The sequence below is a fragment of the Oryctolagus cuniculus genome, chromosome 6 (genome assembly GCF_051225735.1).
Source record: "Oryctolagus cuniculus isolate XC-2025 breed Fujian yellow rabbit chromosome 6, ASM5122573v1, whole genome shotgun sequence".
NCBI classification, from domain to species: domain Eukaryota; kingdom Metazoa; phylum Chordata; class Mammalia; order Lagomorpha; family Leporidae; genus Oryctolagus; species Oryctolagus cuniculus.
This window is the reverse complement of record NC_142872.1, coordinates 40497075-40512587: the sequence shown is the minus strand read 5'-3', so window position 1 is coordinate 40512587 and position 15513 is coordinate 40497075. Positions and strand designations below refer to the sequence as shown.

The following is a 15513-nucleotide window of genomic DNA, read 5'->3' as shown; positions in this document are numbered from 1 at the left end:
GCAGACTTTCCCACATTTCATTCGCTCATTATCATCTTGATGCTTGCCCTATGTGTAAACTTTCACCATAACCTGAGCTATTATGTTCATAGGATTTGTTTTAGAAATTAATTCATTTTTATGTAAATAAATGTTGAGTGAAAGTTAAAGTTCAAAAAAATTAGATCATTTCATGAATTGAAAATGGTTAACACTTTTTAGATGTGGAAAATATACACAATAAAAATGCTATAGCATTAACTTTGGTCAGGTATTGTTGCCTAAGTACTCTGAGCCCAAGACCTCTATGTTCTGCCAAAAGTTCTGTTAAAAGGGGAAATTAGAGAGGGCATTGGGCACAGGAGTTAAGATGCTGCTTAGGAAGGCCGTATCCCACATCAGCGTGTCTAGGCTTCGGTCCTGGCTTCACCCCATTCCAGCACACACTGCAGGAAGCAGCAAGGGATCCTCAACTAGCTGAGTCCCCACCTCCTACAATGGAGAACTTGACTGAGTTGCCAACATCCAGGCAATTGGGGAGTGAACCAGAAGATGGGAGCTTTTTTTCTGTTTGCCTCTCAAGTAGATAAAAATAAAATTTGGGTTTTTTTTTAAAAGGAAATTAGCAAGTGTTACACAGGTGTTAAGGTCATAGTAGAACTCACCAGAAACTTTCCTTTTGATGCAATCAGAGAATTGCAAGAAAATTAGGATTACTTTGGCAGAGTTTGCATATTACTTAATTCCATGTCTGAGCCATCACCTGCTGCTTCCTTCTAAGACTCAAATAACTCTTGAGAACCACCAATGGCTGGTGTTCATTCGACTCCCAGAAATACTATGAACCCTTTAACAGATCACCTAGTGTCTTACCTCATACAGCACTGCCTTTCAATCAGCATAGGGCACAGGGAACTGGGAGACTGGCATTCTTATCTGGCCTTTATCTTGTACCAGCTATAGGATCTGAGGCAAATTATAGCAAATTTCAGAACCTCCATTTCCTCACCTCCTGAGAATTAAAAAGGGAATTTTTTATTCATTCCATAAATAAAAGTCTCTAAATTTAACTTCATGTTACCTATTTTTATTATTTTCCCCAAATTCCATTATTTGAATGTTATGCACATGAATTAAAGCTCCATCATCCTTGCATTCATCTTTGTTATAAGACAGATACAATATGCAACTTACAATGGTAAAATTTTGAAAACTTTGACCAGGATTAGTCTCTCGACTCGCTTTCTATTTTAATTATGTAGAAGATCCCTGAGAACAAATTCACTTTTTAATTCCAGTATGATGCAACAAAAAGAGCCCAGAGCCATACAAATTTCTACAACTGTACTCCGTGTGGGACCTTGGGCAAGGATCTTGCCCTTGCTGACCCCATAGCATTACCTATAAACATGAACAAGTAAGTTTCTCCATTCCTACTTCCCAGAGTTGTTGTGGGGATAAAATGATCTCATGGATGAGAAAATGCGGAAAAAAACCACCCAATTTCAATGTATCATAGGATTACTCTTTCTGTCAAATGATATAAGAGAGGTGTGGGTACTTGAAGAGTCTTATGCAACCTGTCAGTTGACCTTGTATGAATCAGTTAGTCTCTCTTGGCCTGTTTTCTCATTTGAATGATAAGCCCACCTAGCTGCCTTTTATCACTGAAATTTTATGATTCTGGCATTGATTTATTGTCAGATATGATTGCTGTTACCTTATAACTTATCAGTCAGGATCACAGGAAGTAGACAATAAAGAAGGACCAGTGCCTAAAATGAAGAAGACGGTAGGATTAGAGGTGAAAGTTCTGGATTTATGACTCAGCTTAGCTGCTCCCTACATTTGTGGCCTCAAGTAAATTTTTTCACCATCATGGTCTCCACATCCTCATGAGTAAACAGAAAAGTTGGCCTAAGTCAATATGCAGCAGAAATTTGCTGTGTATGCCTGCCCAGAAGCTACGCCTCCTTCTGTAATGATTGCCAGTACCCTCTGGAAAGCAGCCTTACCTCCACTTAGTTCCAGGAATTTTGTCACCCCTGGCACATGTAATAGAGGCCTGGCCAATAACCAGGATCCTTGTTCTTGGCCATATCTTCATTGACTCAGCATTGAGTACTCAACCAAAAATGGTCCAATGAAATCATATGTCTGGGTTCTGCTGTAATTACTAAGGAGGAGGTTTTTTTGTTGTTGTTTTGTTTTGTTTTGGTAGTAGATTGATAGCTATAGAAATGATATAAGCCTAAAGTCTTGCTCGTGGCATCTTTCTCCCACTTGCTGAAAATGAAACCAAGTCAGAGGAAGACAAAGAGCAATGGAGATGCCTGACTATATCCCTGGGTTCTTGGACCCAGCCGTGTCGGGGAACACAGACCCAAAGTTACAGAACCTGTAAATTACCTCTGCCCGAGCTAGCTCCAGTTGGGCTTCTGTCATGTGCAACTGAAGGAGTTCTGATTCATTCTCTTTCATCCAGAAAAGTTTAAAAATATCAGTTGCACTATGTGAACCTTTTATCCCAGAAGTACAATTGTATGTGTGTAGATACGTCGTGTGTGTTTGTGTGGACTGTGACTGCGATGCTCTCCCTTCAATATTCTTCTCAGCTCTAAAAGGTCAATTCCCTCCTCTCCCGTGTCCCTCACTCTTCTCCCAATGAGAAAGAACATTACATTACCACCGATATTTACTGTGCTCAGCCAGCAGAGAAATAAAATGTTCATGGGCCGTTAATCCAGCTTTAACTCTCTGCAGAATTCACCTCTGCCTCCTCTGCAACACGGCAGTTCTCGGAGAAGCTCACTTCTTGGCGGGTGCAGGGCAGCTGCAGGACAGGAAACACCAGCCATCTCTGCTCCTCCTCCTCCCCCCAGCAACTGACATCAGACTGACTCATCGTAGGCTCACTGCTTGGCTCACTCATTCAGTCACCAAAACGCACACCAAAGACCTCCTGTAGACCAGGATCTCTGCTGAAGTCCAGGAATACAAAGACTTTGTAACCAGTCCTCCAGTTCACAGCCAAGATACAAATCATTCCTTATTTTAACAATCACCTTCAGTTTAATGTGCAAAGCCATTCTCCTGGTCTCATTTGAGAGTCACGATTGTGCTCGACACAGCAAAGCAGAGCAAATGATTCTCAGTTTACAGATGAGAAAACTGAAGCCACAGAAGGTGAAACTGTAACCAAAGTAATGGGTCAGGAAGATCTAATACTGCTTGGAGCCTAAATTCAAAAGCTGTAAACCTGGGGCCAGTACTGTGGTTCAATGTCTGCTACACCAGCATCCCATAGCATCCCTGGCTGCTCTACTTCTGATCCAGCTTCCTGATAATGCACCTGGGAAAGCAGAAGAGAATGGACCAAGTGCATGGGCCCCTGCACCCATGTAGGAGATTTGTATGGAATTCCAGGCTTCTGGCTTCAGCCTGGCCAGTCCCAGTCTTTCTGGCCATTTTGCAAGGAAAGCAGCAGAAATAAAGACTTACTCTCTGTCTCTCCCTCTCTGTCACTCTGCCTTTCAAATAAATAAAATAAACCTTTAGAAAGTAGATTACATAAAAAAAATCATAAACTCTGTGATAAGATATGTGATTTCTGCCCAATGAATCAGAATCATAAAGGTATTAGAATCATCAGCATTGGAAGGGGAACTTAAACAAGTAAGATGACACAGCCGAGTGCCAGAACCCTGGTCATCTATAAGAGATAAGGCAACAGAGAACAAGGGCCTCACAGATTACATCCCATGTAATGTGTAAATTATGAGGGAAATCATTACAACTGTTACCATTAATAGCTATAATTTACTAAATAAGTACTTGGCCTAGGACAACCCATGGTTCAAGATCGTTCACTACCAAGGAGTTCTCTGAGAAGCAGAATTCTTACTGCCAAAATCAGGACAATCTTTGGCAAACTGGAACGACTGTCACCCTCCCTGTGTCAGACTCAGTACCATAGCTCTATGTCTGTCCTCTATTCTCTCCTCCCAGACCTGAGGCAGAGGACAGAGGAGCCTCATTTAACAGAGGAAGAAATGAACTTTCTAGAAAAGTACCATGCCTGAGTAAAGAGGTAGAACTGGGTTCAGATCAAGTCAAGATTTCCTCCAAGTCTGGCTCTTTCCATCACTTATGATGACAAAAATGCTACCTCCTTTGAGGCAAAGATTTGGTTCCCACTATTCAAAAAAAATTTGGAGTTCAACCAAATATCAGATCATTTGATTGCATTTAAAGTAAAACAGAATGAACAGGTCATAAAATCCAGCCTAGAAGTTCAAAATCACACCCACCGCACTGGAGACAGACTAGAGTCTGTAGCATGGCAGGTGGGGTATGGAAGAAAAAACATTCTGTTTTGTTCTCCATTCTTTCCCACCATGCAGCGAGATCCGCATACTGTCCTTCCTTGCTGGGAAAAAGAAATCACCAGAAGTCTGTTGAAATCGTGAATGAATGTTCAGATGCTCTGGGCCGTGGAGAGATGTTTCAGCTGCCTTCATTTCACTGCATATGTGTTTCCCAATCCCAAATCACCTTGAATAAATATATGGATGTATTTTTCCCTATACATCTAAATTGTCCTGTGAACTAAATAATCTTCTAGTCCTTCCCTCACAAAAATCAACCTGCAGAGCATGAATCCCATTAATCTAAAACAGTGCCTCTCTTCTTCCTGCCCATTTACCATTTCCTGCTTTATTTTCATCATAGCAATTACGACGGACTATCCTTTCCCTGTTCATGTATTGTATTTTTTTTTTGCTTATTTATTTTCAGTCTTCCCCTCTAGAACAGTCAGACTTGGGTGTACACAGAAGAGTATTTGAGAGATAAGAGAAAAGAAACAGAGGGTTATTTAAATGGCTAAAATTATTGCTGCCATCCAGTCTGAAAATGAAATTATTCAGGGTAAAAACTGACCCTACGTTTGTGAGGAATTCATTGTAGAAGAGCATTTCAACATGATGTTGAATGGATGCAGCAGACAGCCATAACCAATGTCTCAGGATGCAGGAACTAAAACTCCATCTCAGGACCAGAAAGAAACTTCTATCCATTTAAAATGTCCATCCTTGAATATGGTCTCCTTGGGAGTTAATGAGTCCCCATCAGAAGAGGACTCCAATTACAGACAAAACGTCAGGATTACAGGAGGAGTAATATCATGGCAAGAGGAGCTGACTGTCTCAGGTCACTGCCACACCTGACTGTAACTAAATGAGCTCAGGGGGTCAGCAGTCCTTTCCCCTTACACTTAGAATTGCTCGCACTCCACGCTTCTCTCTCCTTCCTTGAGCTTGAGGGGGAAAAGTAGAGCTGGAAGAAAGCTTCAAGCTCACCAACCTTCTGCAATACTTGAGTTGATTGGACAGGGGCTTGTGCATACATCGACGTTGAGGCCTGGGGGCTCACAGACTAGGCAGAGTTACCTGGCTTTTCTCTGAGCCATGAAGACACTAGATCCTATCACCCCAAGTCCTATCCCTTCCTCTTCTTTCTGGAATAACCTTACAGAGGTATCTTAACTTAGAGAGTTATCTTTCTGAGCCTCAGTTTGTTCATCTGGAAAGGAAAATGATGACTAGGGCACCCATACCTCGCAGGATTTTACTGAGGATTAATGATGACTTACATAGAGAAAGTGTTGAATTATTAAAATATTATTATTATCACCATCATCACTATATCCATAAATTACAAGGGCCTAAAGAGGTTGTGATCATGGGGAAAACCAAGAGATCAAGAGATAGGAGTTTTAGTACCAGCTCTACCATTTGCTTACTGTGTGACCTTGTAAAGCTCAATTAATTTCTTGAAGTCTTTGTTTTGTCAGATGGATAGATGGAGGGATTAAAAAAAGAAGATGGATGAGTAAACGAATGGGTGGATGGACAGACGGCTGGATGGAACAGACAGGCAAAGAGACAAAACAGATATGCACTGTTTTGGGGAAGCTGTCAGATCCAAATAAAATCATGACTGAGATGTTTGATGCAAATAACAATAATACTAAGTTTTATGCATATGAAGCAAAGACTAATACAGGACTCCAACTAAAAAACAAAGCCTCTTACAGTTTGCAAAGTACTATATCCTCCATTAGCACAAGTAACAAGATGGCAAGAAAAAAGACTTCTATCCTACGGATGAACAAAACCAAACTCTATTTCAAACACTTCTTTTGATGAAAGGCTGAGTGCAATAATATTCTTATCTGATACCAAGAAGCCATTCTTCATAAATGCTTATTGTATTTCTTAATGGGACTGTCCTGCCTATCATACGAAAGATGGTACCCCTAACCTCCTACCCACTACAAACTGGCATAGCTCCTTCCCTCCAGCTGTGGCCAACCAAATGTCCCCAACAATTCCAAACGTTGTCTGGGGTTTCCCAGGCTAGGAATTCTTGTTAGGAAAAAGGTCCTAAGAATGGCCTTCAGTCATTTCAAGTCATTTATTACAGGACCTCTGTCCTCTGGAACAGTCTTATTTTTTTGTTGTTTTATTTGTTTCAAAGATGGAGTTACAGAGAGAGGGAGAGAAGGAGAGAGGGAGAGAGGGAGAGAGAGAGAGCTCTTCCACCCATAGATTACCTCCCCAAATGGCTGCAACTGCCGGAGCTGAGCTGAGCCAATCTGAAGCCAGCAGCCAGGAGCTTCTTACGGGTGGTACTGGGGCCAAAGGACTTGGGTCATCCTCTGCTGCTTTCCCAGGCATATTAGCAAGGGGCTGGTTCATAAGTGGAGAAGCCAGGACTTGAACCCATAGGAGATGCCGGCTCTGCAGGCCAGGGCTTTCACATGCTGCACCACAGCACCGGCCCCCACTGGAACAGCATTCTCTCATCACATTCCATCTCACAGCCTATCCTTACCCACTCTACAAGTACTCAGTGAGCAGTCATATGCCAGGCCTGACTGTAAATGCTGAAGACACACAGCATGGGACAAATGAGACAAGGTTCCTGCCCTTTTGGACATTATAGTCTAGTCAGGAAAGGTAAGAAAAAAATTAATCAAAAAATATACGATATAAATTCAGATAGCACATTGTGTTGGGAGAGAAGGTAGTGGAACTAAAGAGTGGATCCAGCTAAGGGAGGGGAGGCAATTACAACTGACAAGGTCATCGGGGAGACCTCTTGGAGAACACAACCCCTGAGTCAGAGAAGCAGCCATGCAAGGAGCTGGGGAAGAGAATCCCAGGAGAGGGCACAGCAAATATAACAGACCCAAAGCAAGAACAACCTGGCACAGACAGGGACCAGCAAAGAGGACAACGCAGCTAGAACAAAGCACACAGGGAGAAATGAAGGGTATGAGATCAGGAACATGGCCAGAACCCAGATCATGGTTTCCCAGACGGCTTCACACCTCCATGCCTTTGCCTTAGCTGTTCCATATGCTTGGAATGCCCTTCTCACTCTCACCACGGGAAAACTCCTATAAAGCCTCGGATATAAAACTTCTGTGCACAGTTGGTTTGCAATTTCCTCTGGAAACTTCCCTTTATTCCCCTAGGTTATACCTAACCATCCCCTTCTTGCTTGCATCTACTGTGCAAAATACATGTTATCATCAATGGTTAAGAGAACTGGCTCCGGAGCCATGTCACTAAGACTCATACGAACCCTGCACCCATGGGTAACTGACTTAACTTCTGAACTTCCTTTTCTGAGGAAAACCATAGTAACTCTGAAGTCAACTGGGTTAGTACAAAGCTGGAATGAGTTAATATAAGTGTTCAGAATAGTACTTTAAACACTCAAAGTTCTCAATGTTGCTATAAAATATTATGGTCATGTATTTTCATGTCTAGATCCTTAAATAAATTCTAATACCCTTTCAAGATATCACACAGGTCAAGTGTCTTACACACAAGAATTTGCCCTCCATCATTAACATTGCTCTTGAAACACAGCAAGTACTTGGTAAAAATGGTAGAAAGGGGTGAGGGGAGAAGAAGAGGAACAAGGGGAAAGGATTGGAAAGCAAGGCAAGTAAAGCTCTACATTTTGCAGAGTAATTTCACATCCCTTTTTCATGTTCACAGACACTCAGTGAGAAGAGTAGGATTTATTTGTCCTGTTTCACAGCAGGAAAGCTGAATCCCAGCAAGGTCTACAACTCACCCTTCACGGTGAACGCCTGAGCACTGGCTACGCTGAAAGCACGGGGTAGCCTCGACCCCATAGTGACAGACGCTTTACAACATCTTCTTGGGGGTCAAAGCTGAATCTCTCCATCGTCTAGAGAAGGAGAATGCGGTTGGAAAACTTGCAACTCCCATGCCATCAGCACTAACACTGTAGCTAGCACCCAGGCTCCTGCACTGAGTCCAGCACTCCCTCCACCCCAACACACTCCCCCAGCCCAGGGTACACAGATCCAGGCATATGTTCCTGGGGCATGGCCTTGCTTTGTTTGGGCTCTTCTTCCCCAGCATTGTGGGCTTCTTTTTCCAGGACCAATAGCCCATATCTATTAAAAAAAGAAGAAGGAGAAAAATATGCATTGTTTAACAAATATCTGGGTGATATTCAAAAACAGTCAGAACTGTACGCCTGAGCCAATTTCTATTCTAGGCACAGCCAGTGACTCACTGACGACCTTGGACAAAAAGAGGTAACATTCATTCCTCTGACAAGTTTTTATTTCTCAGAACCCAGAGTCACAAGCAACACAGCTCTGACAAGATATCCTCTGTGCCCAAAGTCTGTACGAGCCCTCCAGAGACCATGGATCCAGTCCCTCCAGCGCTTGACAGATTTTGACAAATCCATCTCAGACTGAAGCCATCAGCCAGAAACACAACCCGGGGCAGGCCAGTCCACCAAATTAAATCTTAAGTAGCTTTCCCACCCCTTCACTAATAATCAGAGGGGGTGTAGCCAGATTGCACCTGTTGATATCAGTGCCATGCTGATGTCAGACTCCTCTGACAGTTTCTCTGCTAGTTTTACTCAGAAGAAAGTACAAAGAAGCTCACAAAACTTCCAAATACTGGGGCTGGCACCATGGCATAACAGGTAAAGCCACCAACTGTAGCAGCAGCATCCCATGTGGGTGCTGGTTTGAGTCCCAGCTGCTCCGCTTCCAATCCAGCTCCCTGCCAATGGGCCTGAGAAAGCAGTGAAAGATGGCCCATGTGTTTGTGTCCCTGCATCCACGTGGGAGATGCGTAAGAAGCTCCTGCCTCCTTGCTTCAGTTCGGCACAGCTCTGGCCACTGTGGCCACTTTGGGAGTGAATCAGCAGACGAAAGATATCTCTCTCTCCCTCTCTCTCTCTCTCTCTCTCTCTCACTGCCCCTGCCTCTCATTCTCTGTAACTCTGACTTTCAAATAAATAAATACATTTAAAAAAAAAAGAAGTTCCAAATACCAAGGGATGGCATGCTATAGAGTCCCACCGGAGCCTCAGAATGGATTTGCATAAGAAATAAATAAGCCTGGTTAACTCCCTGACCTGAAGCACCGGTATCCCATATGGGCGCCCCTTCTAGTCCTGGCTGCTCCTCTTCTGATCCAGCTCTCTGCTATGGCCTAGGAAAGCAGTAGAAGATGGCCCAAGTCCTTGGGCCCCTGCACCCACATGGGAAACCGGGAAGAAGCTCCTGGCTTCGGATCCGCGCAGCTCTGGCTGTTGCGGCCAATTGGGGAGTGAACCATCAGATAGAAGACTCACTCTCTCTCTCTCTCTCTCTCTTCTTAACTCTGACTTTGAAATAAATAAATCTTGAAAAAAACAAAAAAAGGAAAAAATAAGCCAAAATGAAATGCCAGAGGCATTCAGAACACCTAATGCCATACTTGAACGCCAGTTGCAACAAGTATGATGTGAGGTGCAAAGCAAAGAGTTTGGAGTCAGTGTCTGTCCTCTTGGAGCTAAAAGTTTAGAAAACATCAACACTATCACACAGAAAATTACTGAGCTTTCACTGGGTCAGATGCTGCATATACAGGAACTAAGGAAGTTTACTGCAAGAACCTGACCACATCTAGAGGCTCAAGAAAGAGTTTCCAGGGAAAGGGACATTTGAGATGAGTCCAGCAAGATGAGCTGGAAGAAAGAAAGAGCTTTTCTAGACAAAGGGAACTGAATATGCCAAAAGACCTGGGGCATGAAAAAGCTTAGGACACTAGAGAAATCGAAGGTGGACGTTTATGGATAGCAAATAGGGTAGAAGCACAGAGAGATTAGGTGGGAGTCTCAGCAGAGCACAGGGACATTAAGAATGAGTGGGTAATAACAAGGAAAGGTGGGCTTGAATCTTGTCCATGCTTTCCAGGGAATATCAGACTGCCTACCCCACCGGAAATATTTGGAGAAACCAGGAACTGAGCCCATTCCAGTGCACACCCTACGGCCTGGATTTAACCTGCCCAAGGACAGACTATGGAGGAAGCAATTTCTCAGGATATCTGCACTTTCCTAAAGCCAGAGAAAACAAGATGCCCAATGCGAAGGCTTGGCCTTCTGAGAGCCACTGTACATGTCATGTGAAACTGAAATAGTCCACTACCCACAAAACCAATTGTTAGGAAACTGGCGCAGTTTTATCTATGGCGCGATCTACACCCTGATTTACATCCTAGGCCCTGGTTCCTGCCGCCATTGCTGAAAGCCAGGTGGCCACATGGCCCAACTACCTGTACCAAGCTCCACCCCCATCCTTATGGAATTCGCTGCTCCTGCTTCCCTGCCCACCCTCCGGCCAAGTTTTAAAAGGGCCTGTTCCTGAACACGTGGCACTCTTGGCTCCTCTCATCTACTTTCCTCTCCTCCTCTCGTCTCTCTTTTCTCTCTCTCTCTCTCCTCGCTAGCTCCTCTCCTCTCTGCCTGTCTCTTATACTCTCCTTCTCTCTCTCTTCCCTCTTCCTCCTTCCCTCCAGCCTGCTGGTTTTCCCCAATAAACCCTTTCCCTTACTCGGGTGTTCCGTGTGCTTTGTGACGGCAAACACCAATCAGTCAAGCACATTCTCAGGTCTTTCTTCACATTTTTGCTTTTATTTCTCAATCCCTAATGACACAAAAACATTTGACCTCTATTTGACATTCAATGACAATTATAGAAGATGAGAACAGGAAAGAATTCTAGTGAATGACGATATTTCATGGGTTGGCAAAATGTATACTAGTATGTAGATGGGTATACATATAAGAATATATTAAAATGTATATATGTATATAATATATTCATATGTAGAGACACACAAGTCTTTTCAAATAGAAAGGTTCTTTTTCTTAATTTGTATTTATTTTCATTGTATTTGAAAGGCAGAGAGGTGCACTTTAGCAGAAATGCTAGATCAGAAGCAAAATAGTAAAGACTCAAACCAGGCACTCTGATATGAGATACAGGCATCTCAGGAGCATTTTAACCTGCTAGGCCAAATACCCACTCCCACACATAAATTCCTAATGAGGAATTGTTCTAGTGTTCCCAGCTATTTATTTTGACAAATAAGAACATTTTTAAAAAGGAGAGAATGATCCAACATGGGCCACACAACAGACTCATAGAATGACAAATGCCCTAAAAAGCACCCTGGCCTCAGAATCAGCCCTTAAGCCATTCACATCTGGCTAAAAAGCCCGTGAAAGCATTTCAGGCATGGAAAGCCAAGACACTATGGCAAAAAATTACCTACATAAAAGATCTCTGTGAGATCCCAGTGGAAAGAAGGGGCATTCAAAGAAGCAGGTACCTTTCTCTGAAGGGAGGAGAGAACTTCCACTTTGCTTATGGCCTTGTCTAAATAATGTTGGAGTTTGTGGACTCAAAGGCTTCCATGGACTTGGTAGCTCATGACAAGAGCCTCACATAGGGGCTGGTGCTGTGGTGTAGTGAGTTAGGCCGCTACCTGCAGAGCCGGCATCCATATGGGCTCAGGTTCGAGACCCAGATGCTCCACTTCCGCTCCAGCTCTCTGCATGGCCTGGGAAAGCAGTAGAAGATGGCCCAAGCTCCTGGCTCCTGGCTTCAGATTGGTGCAGCTCCAGCTGTTGCAGCCAATTGGGGAGTAAACCAGTGGATGGAAAACTTCTCTCTCTCTCTCTCTCTCTCTCTCTCTCTGCCTCTCCTTCTCTCTGTGTGTAACACTGACTTTCAAATAAATAAATAAATCTTAAAAAATAAAAAGAGCCTCAGGTAATTACTGATGTTATAAATAAGAGTGTCAATTGTTAAATCAACAACCAGAGTCATTGTGCATTTACTCCCCATGTAGGACCTCTGTCCTTAATGAGTTGTACTATGAGAATTAACAGTAAAACTAGTCTTCAAACAGTACTTTATACTTTGTGTGCCTGTGTGGGTGCAAACTGTTGAGATCTTTACTTAGTATAGAGTTGATCTTCTGTATATAAAGATAATTAAAAATGAATCTTAATGAAGAATGGGATGGGAGAGGGAGTAGGAGGTGGGACGGGAGCAGGGGTGCGAGGGCAGGTATGGGGGGAAGAACTGCTAATATCCAAAAGTTGTACCTATGAAATTATGTTTATTAAATAAAAGCTTTCTAAAAAAATGCTTTAATCTGTGGCTGGCATTGTGGCTTAATGGGTAAAGCCACCAGCTACAGTACCGGCACCCCAATATGGGTGCCAGTTCGAGTCCCAGCTGTTCCACTTCTGATCCAGCTCTCTGCTTTGATCTGGGAAAGCAGTAGAAGATGACCCAAATCCTTGGGCCCCTGCACTCATGTGGGAGACCTGGAAGAAGCTCCTGGCTCCTGGCTCCTGACTTCGGATCAGGCCAGTTCCAAACATTGTGGCCACTTGGGGAGTGATGGAAGACCTTTTTGTCTGTCTGTCTGTCCCTCTCTCTGTCTGTAACTCTACCTCCCCCACCAAAAAAAATCAATAAATAAAACCTTCAAAAAAAGACTTCACCTATATATCACTCACTGTCATTTAATTTGAATAGATGAAAGACCTTTTGATCAAAAATAGCAGGAGGGAAAAGACATGATATTGAATACAGTCATTTTCCAGAAAGTAGAAAGGGAAACTTTACAGCAACATTTTCAGCACAGACAGGCCAACACTGGGAACTGCTGGCCGGCAGCTGTGCTACACAACAGAGCAGCCCTGGACACGCCTGGCTGTGGAACACCTGAGAGCTCTGACTTGAAATCAACAAAATACACACAAGATTTCAAAGATGCAATTAAAAAATGTAAAATATCTCATTAACATTCATAGATCATTGCAGATTGAAATAACATTTTGGTTAAATTGGGCTAAAAAATTATTAAAATTAATTTCACCTGTTTGTACTTTTTTAACGTAACCACTAGGAAACTTACAATTACCTATCAGATTCCCACTTGACAGTGCTAGCTTAGAGCGCCTCAGCCATTGTACAGGTGGAGATGTTCAAAGAGAACGTTTAAGAAGTGAAAAGGCTTGGGCCGGTGCTGTGGTGTAGCGGGTAAAGTTGCCGCTTGCAGTGCCAGAATCCCAAATGGGTGCCAGTTCGAGTCCCGACTGCTGCACTTTGATCCAGCTCTCTGCTATGGCCTGGGAAAGCAGTGGAAGATGGCCCAAGTCCTTAGGACCCTGCACCCATGTGGGAGACCAGGAAGAAGCTCCTGGCTTTGGATTGGCGCAACTCTGGCCATTGCAGCCAATTGGAGAGTGAACCAGCAGATGGAAGACCTCTCCCTCTGTCTCTCTGTCTCTCTGTCTCTCTCTCTCTCTCTCTCTCTCTGCTTCTCCTTCTCTCTGTGTGTAACTCTAACTTTCAAATAAATAAATGAATCTTGAAAAAAAGTGAAAAAGCAAAACATCAATAGCAGCAACGCTGGAAGTGGGCTATGGGCGGCTGACGGCATAGAAAGTGCAAATTAGAAAAAAGGTCCCTATCCTGGCTCTGAGCCCAGGTGAGCAATTGCCCCTTGCTGCGCCTCTCAGTTTCCTCTTTTCCTTTTTTTTTTTTTGTTTTTTGTTTTTTTTTTTTGTTTTTTTTTTGTTTTTTTTTTTTTGACAGGCATAGCTAAACAGTGAGAGAGAGAGAGACAGGGAGAAAGGTCTTCCTTCCGTTGGTTCATCCCCCAAATGGCTGCTATGGCCGGCATGCTGCGCTGATCCAAAGCCAGGAGCCAGGTGCTTCTCCTGGTCTCCCATGCAGGTGCAGGGCCCAAGGACTTGGGCCACCCTCCACTGTACTCCCGGGCCACAGCAGAAAGCTGGCCTGGAAGAGGGGCAACTGGGACAGAATCCGGCACCCCAACTGGGACTAGAACCTGGAGTGCCGGCGCCACAGGCGAGGATTAGCCTAGTGAGCCACAGCGCCAGCCTCCTCTTTTCTGAAATGGAGAACCTGTGCAAGGAGAACCTGAGGCTGCCACAGTTCCGGCCCTCTGACCCTCCTGCCCACCTGTGTCCGGGCAGAGCAGCACTCAGACTGCCCAGGCCTGGAGGCTAATTGCCATCTTCAGAAGAATCCCCGAGCAGCAGCCCTGGAGAACCCGTGGTGGACACGTGTCAGGGTGTCACAGGACTGACGATGTTCCCTGAGAGCAGCCTGTCTCCGGAGCTGCGTGTGCAGTTGTGGGCCATGAGTGCTTGCTGAGCCAAAGCTGTCCAGGCCGATCCTCAGCTCTGAGCTCCCCGATCAGAGACGGGAAATGCCTACTGAGCCCTGACTGTGACCGCTCCACCGGGGCAGTACTTTGATATGGGTTGAACTGTGTCCCCTCAGAAAGGTCTCTAGTGTCCTAGCCCCCACTGCTTCACAATGGGACCTTATTCGCAAACAGGGCCTTTACAGAGGGAATCGATCTAAAGTAACATAGACTCCGTCCTAATCCACTGTGACTGGTGTCCTCATAAAAAGGGGAATTTGGACACCCGAGACAGACACAGAGGAAAAATGAGCAATGGGAGAAGACAGTCACGCGGCTGGAGTGACACGCCAATAGGCCCAGGTCTGCTGGAAGGGGCCAAGTCGGACGTGGCAGGGAGACAGAGTCCCCTGGAGCGGTCTGATGGAGATTGTCTTGCCAGCACCTGGACTTTGGGCTTCTCATCTCTGATAAATTTATTCTTGTTTTAAGCCATCCGGTTTGCGGTACTCGGTTAGAACAGACCTGGGAAACAAACAGAAGGGTATTTCAAAACTTCTCACCCATTTAATCCTCACAGCAGCCCTATGAGGTAGGTCTCACTATTTACTGCCCACTTTACTCATAGGCAAAGAGGGTAAAAACAGAGCATCCTCTTGTTTCCATTCTGGATAAGCAGTGGATGCTGACCATCCACCACGAGGGGGACCCTACCACCCCCGCCACCACAACCACTCTGGATCATAGCAAAGCCATGAGCACACTCCCACCCGCCGCTCTGCTGCCAGCACCTCAGCCATCCTAGTCCCTGGCTTCCACCCCACCACACACTCGCCCTGATGGATGGTTTGTTACAGGTGAATAATCTTGGGCTTCAGAAAGCTCAAAACGAAAAGGTCACTTGGTTAATAAAAGAAGGAGTTCTAAAAGAAGAAATCCA

General features: G+C 44.4%; 1 long non-coding RNA gene across 3 annotated transcripts in view; it reads right to left on the bottom strand.

Moving 5' to 3' along the window:
* Positions 1-11040: 11040 nt before the first annotated feature.
* LOC138850198 (uncharacterized) overlaps positions 11041-15513 on the bottom strand; it is a 359276-nt gene continuing 354803 nt past the window's right edge. For 2 of the 3 annotated variants that reach the window (XR_016235392.1, XR_016235388.1), the window contains one exon: positions 11041-15098. This is a non-coding gene — a long non-coding RNA (uncharacterized LOC138850198). The remainder of the gene's footprint in view (positions 15099-15513) is intronic. The other variant, XR_016235378.1, reaches the window with a different exon arrangement.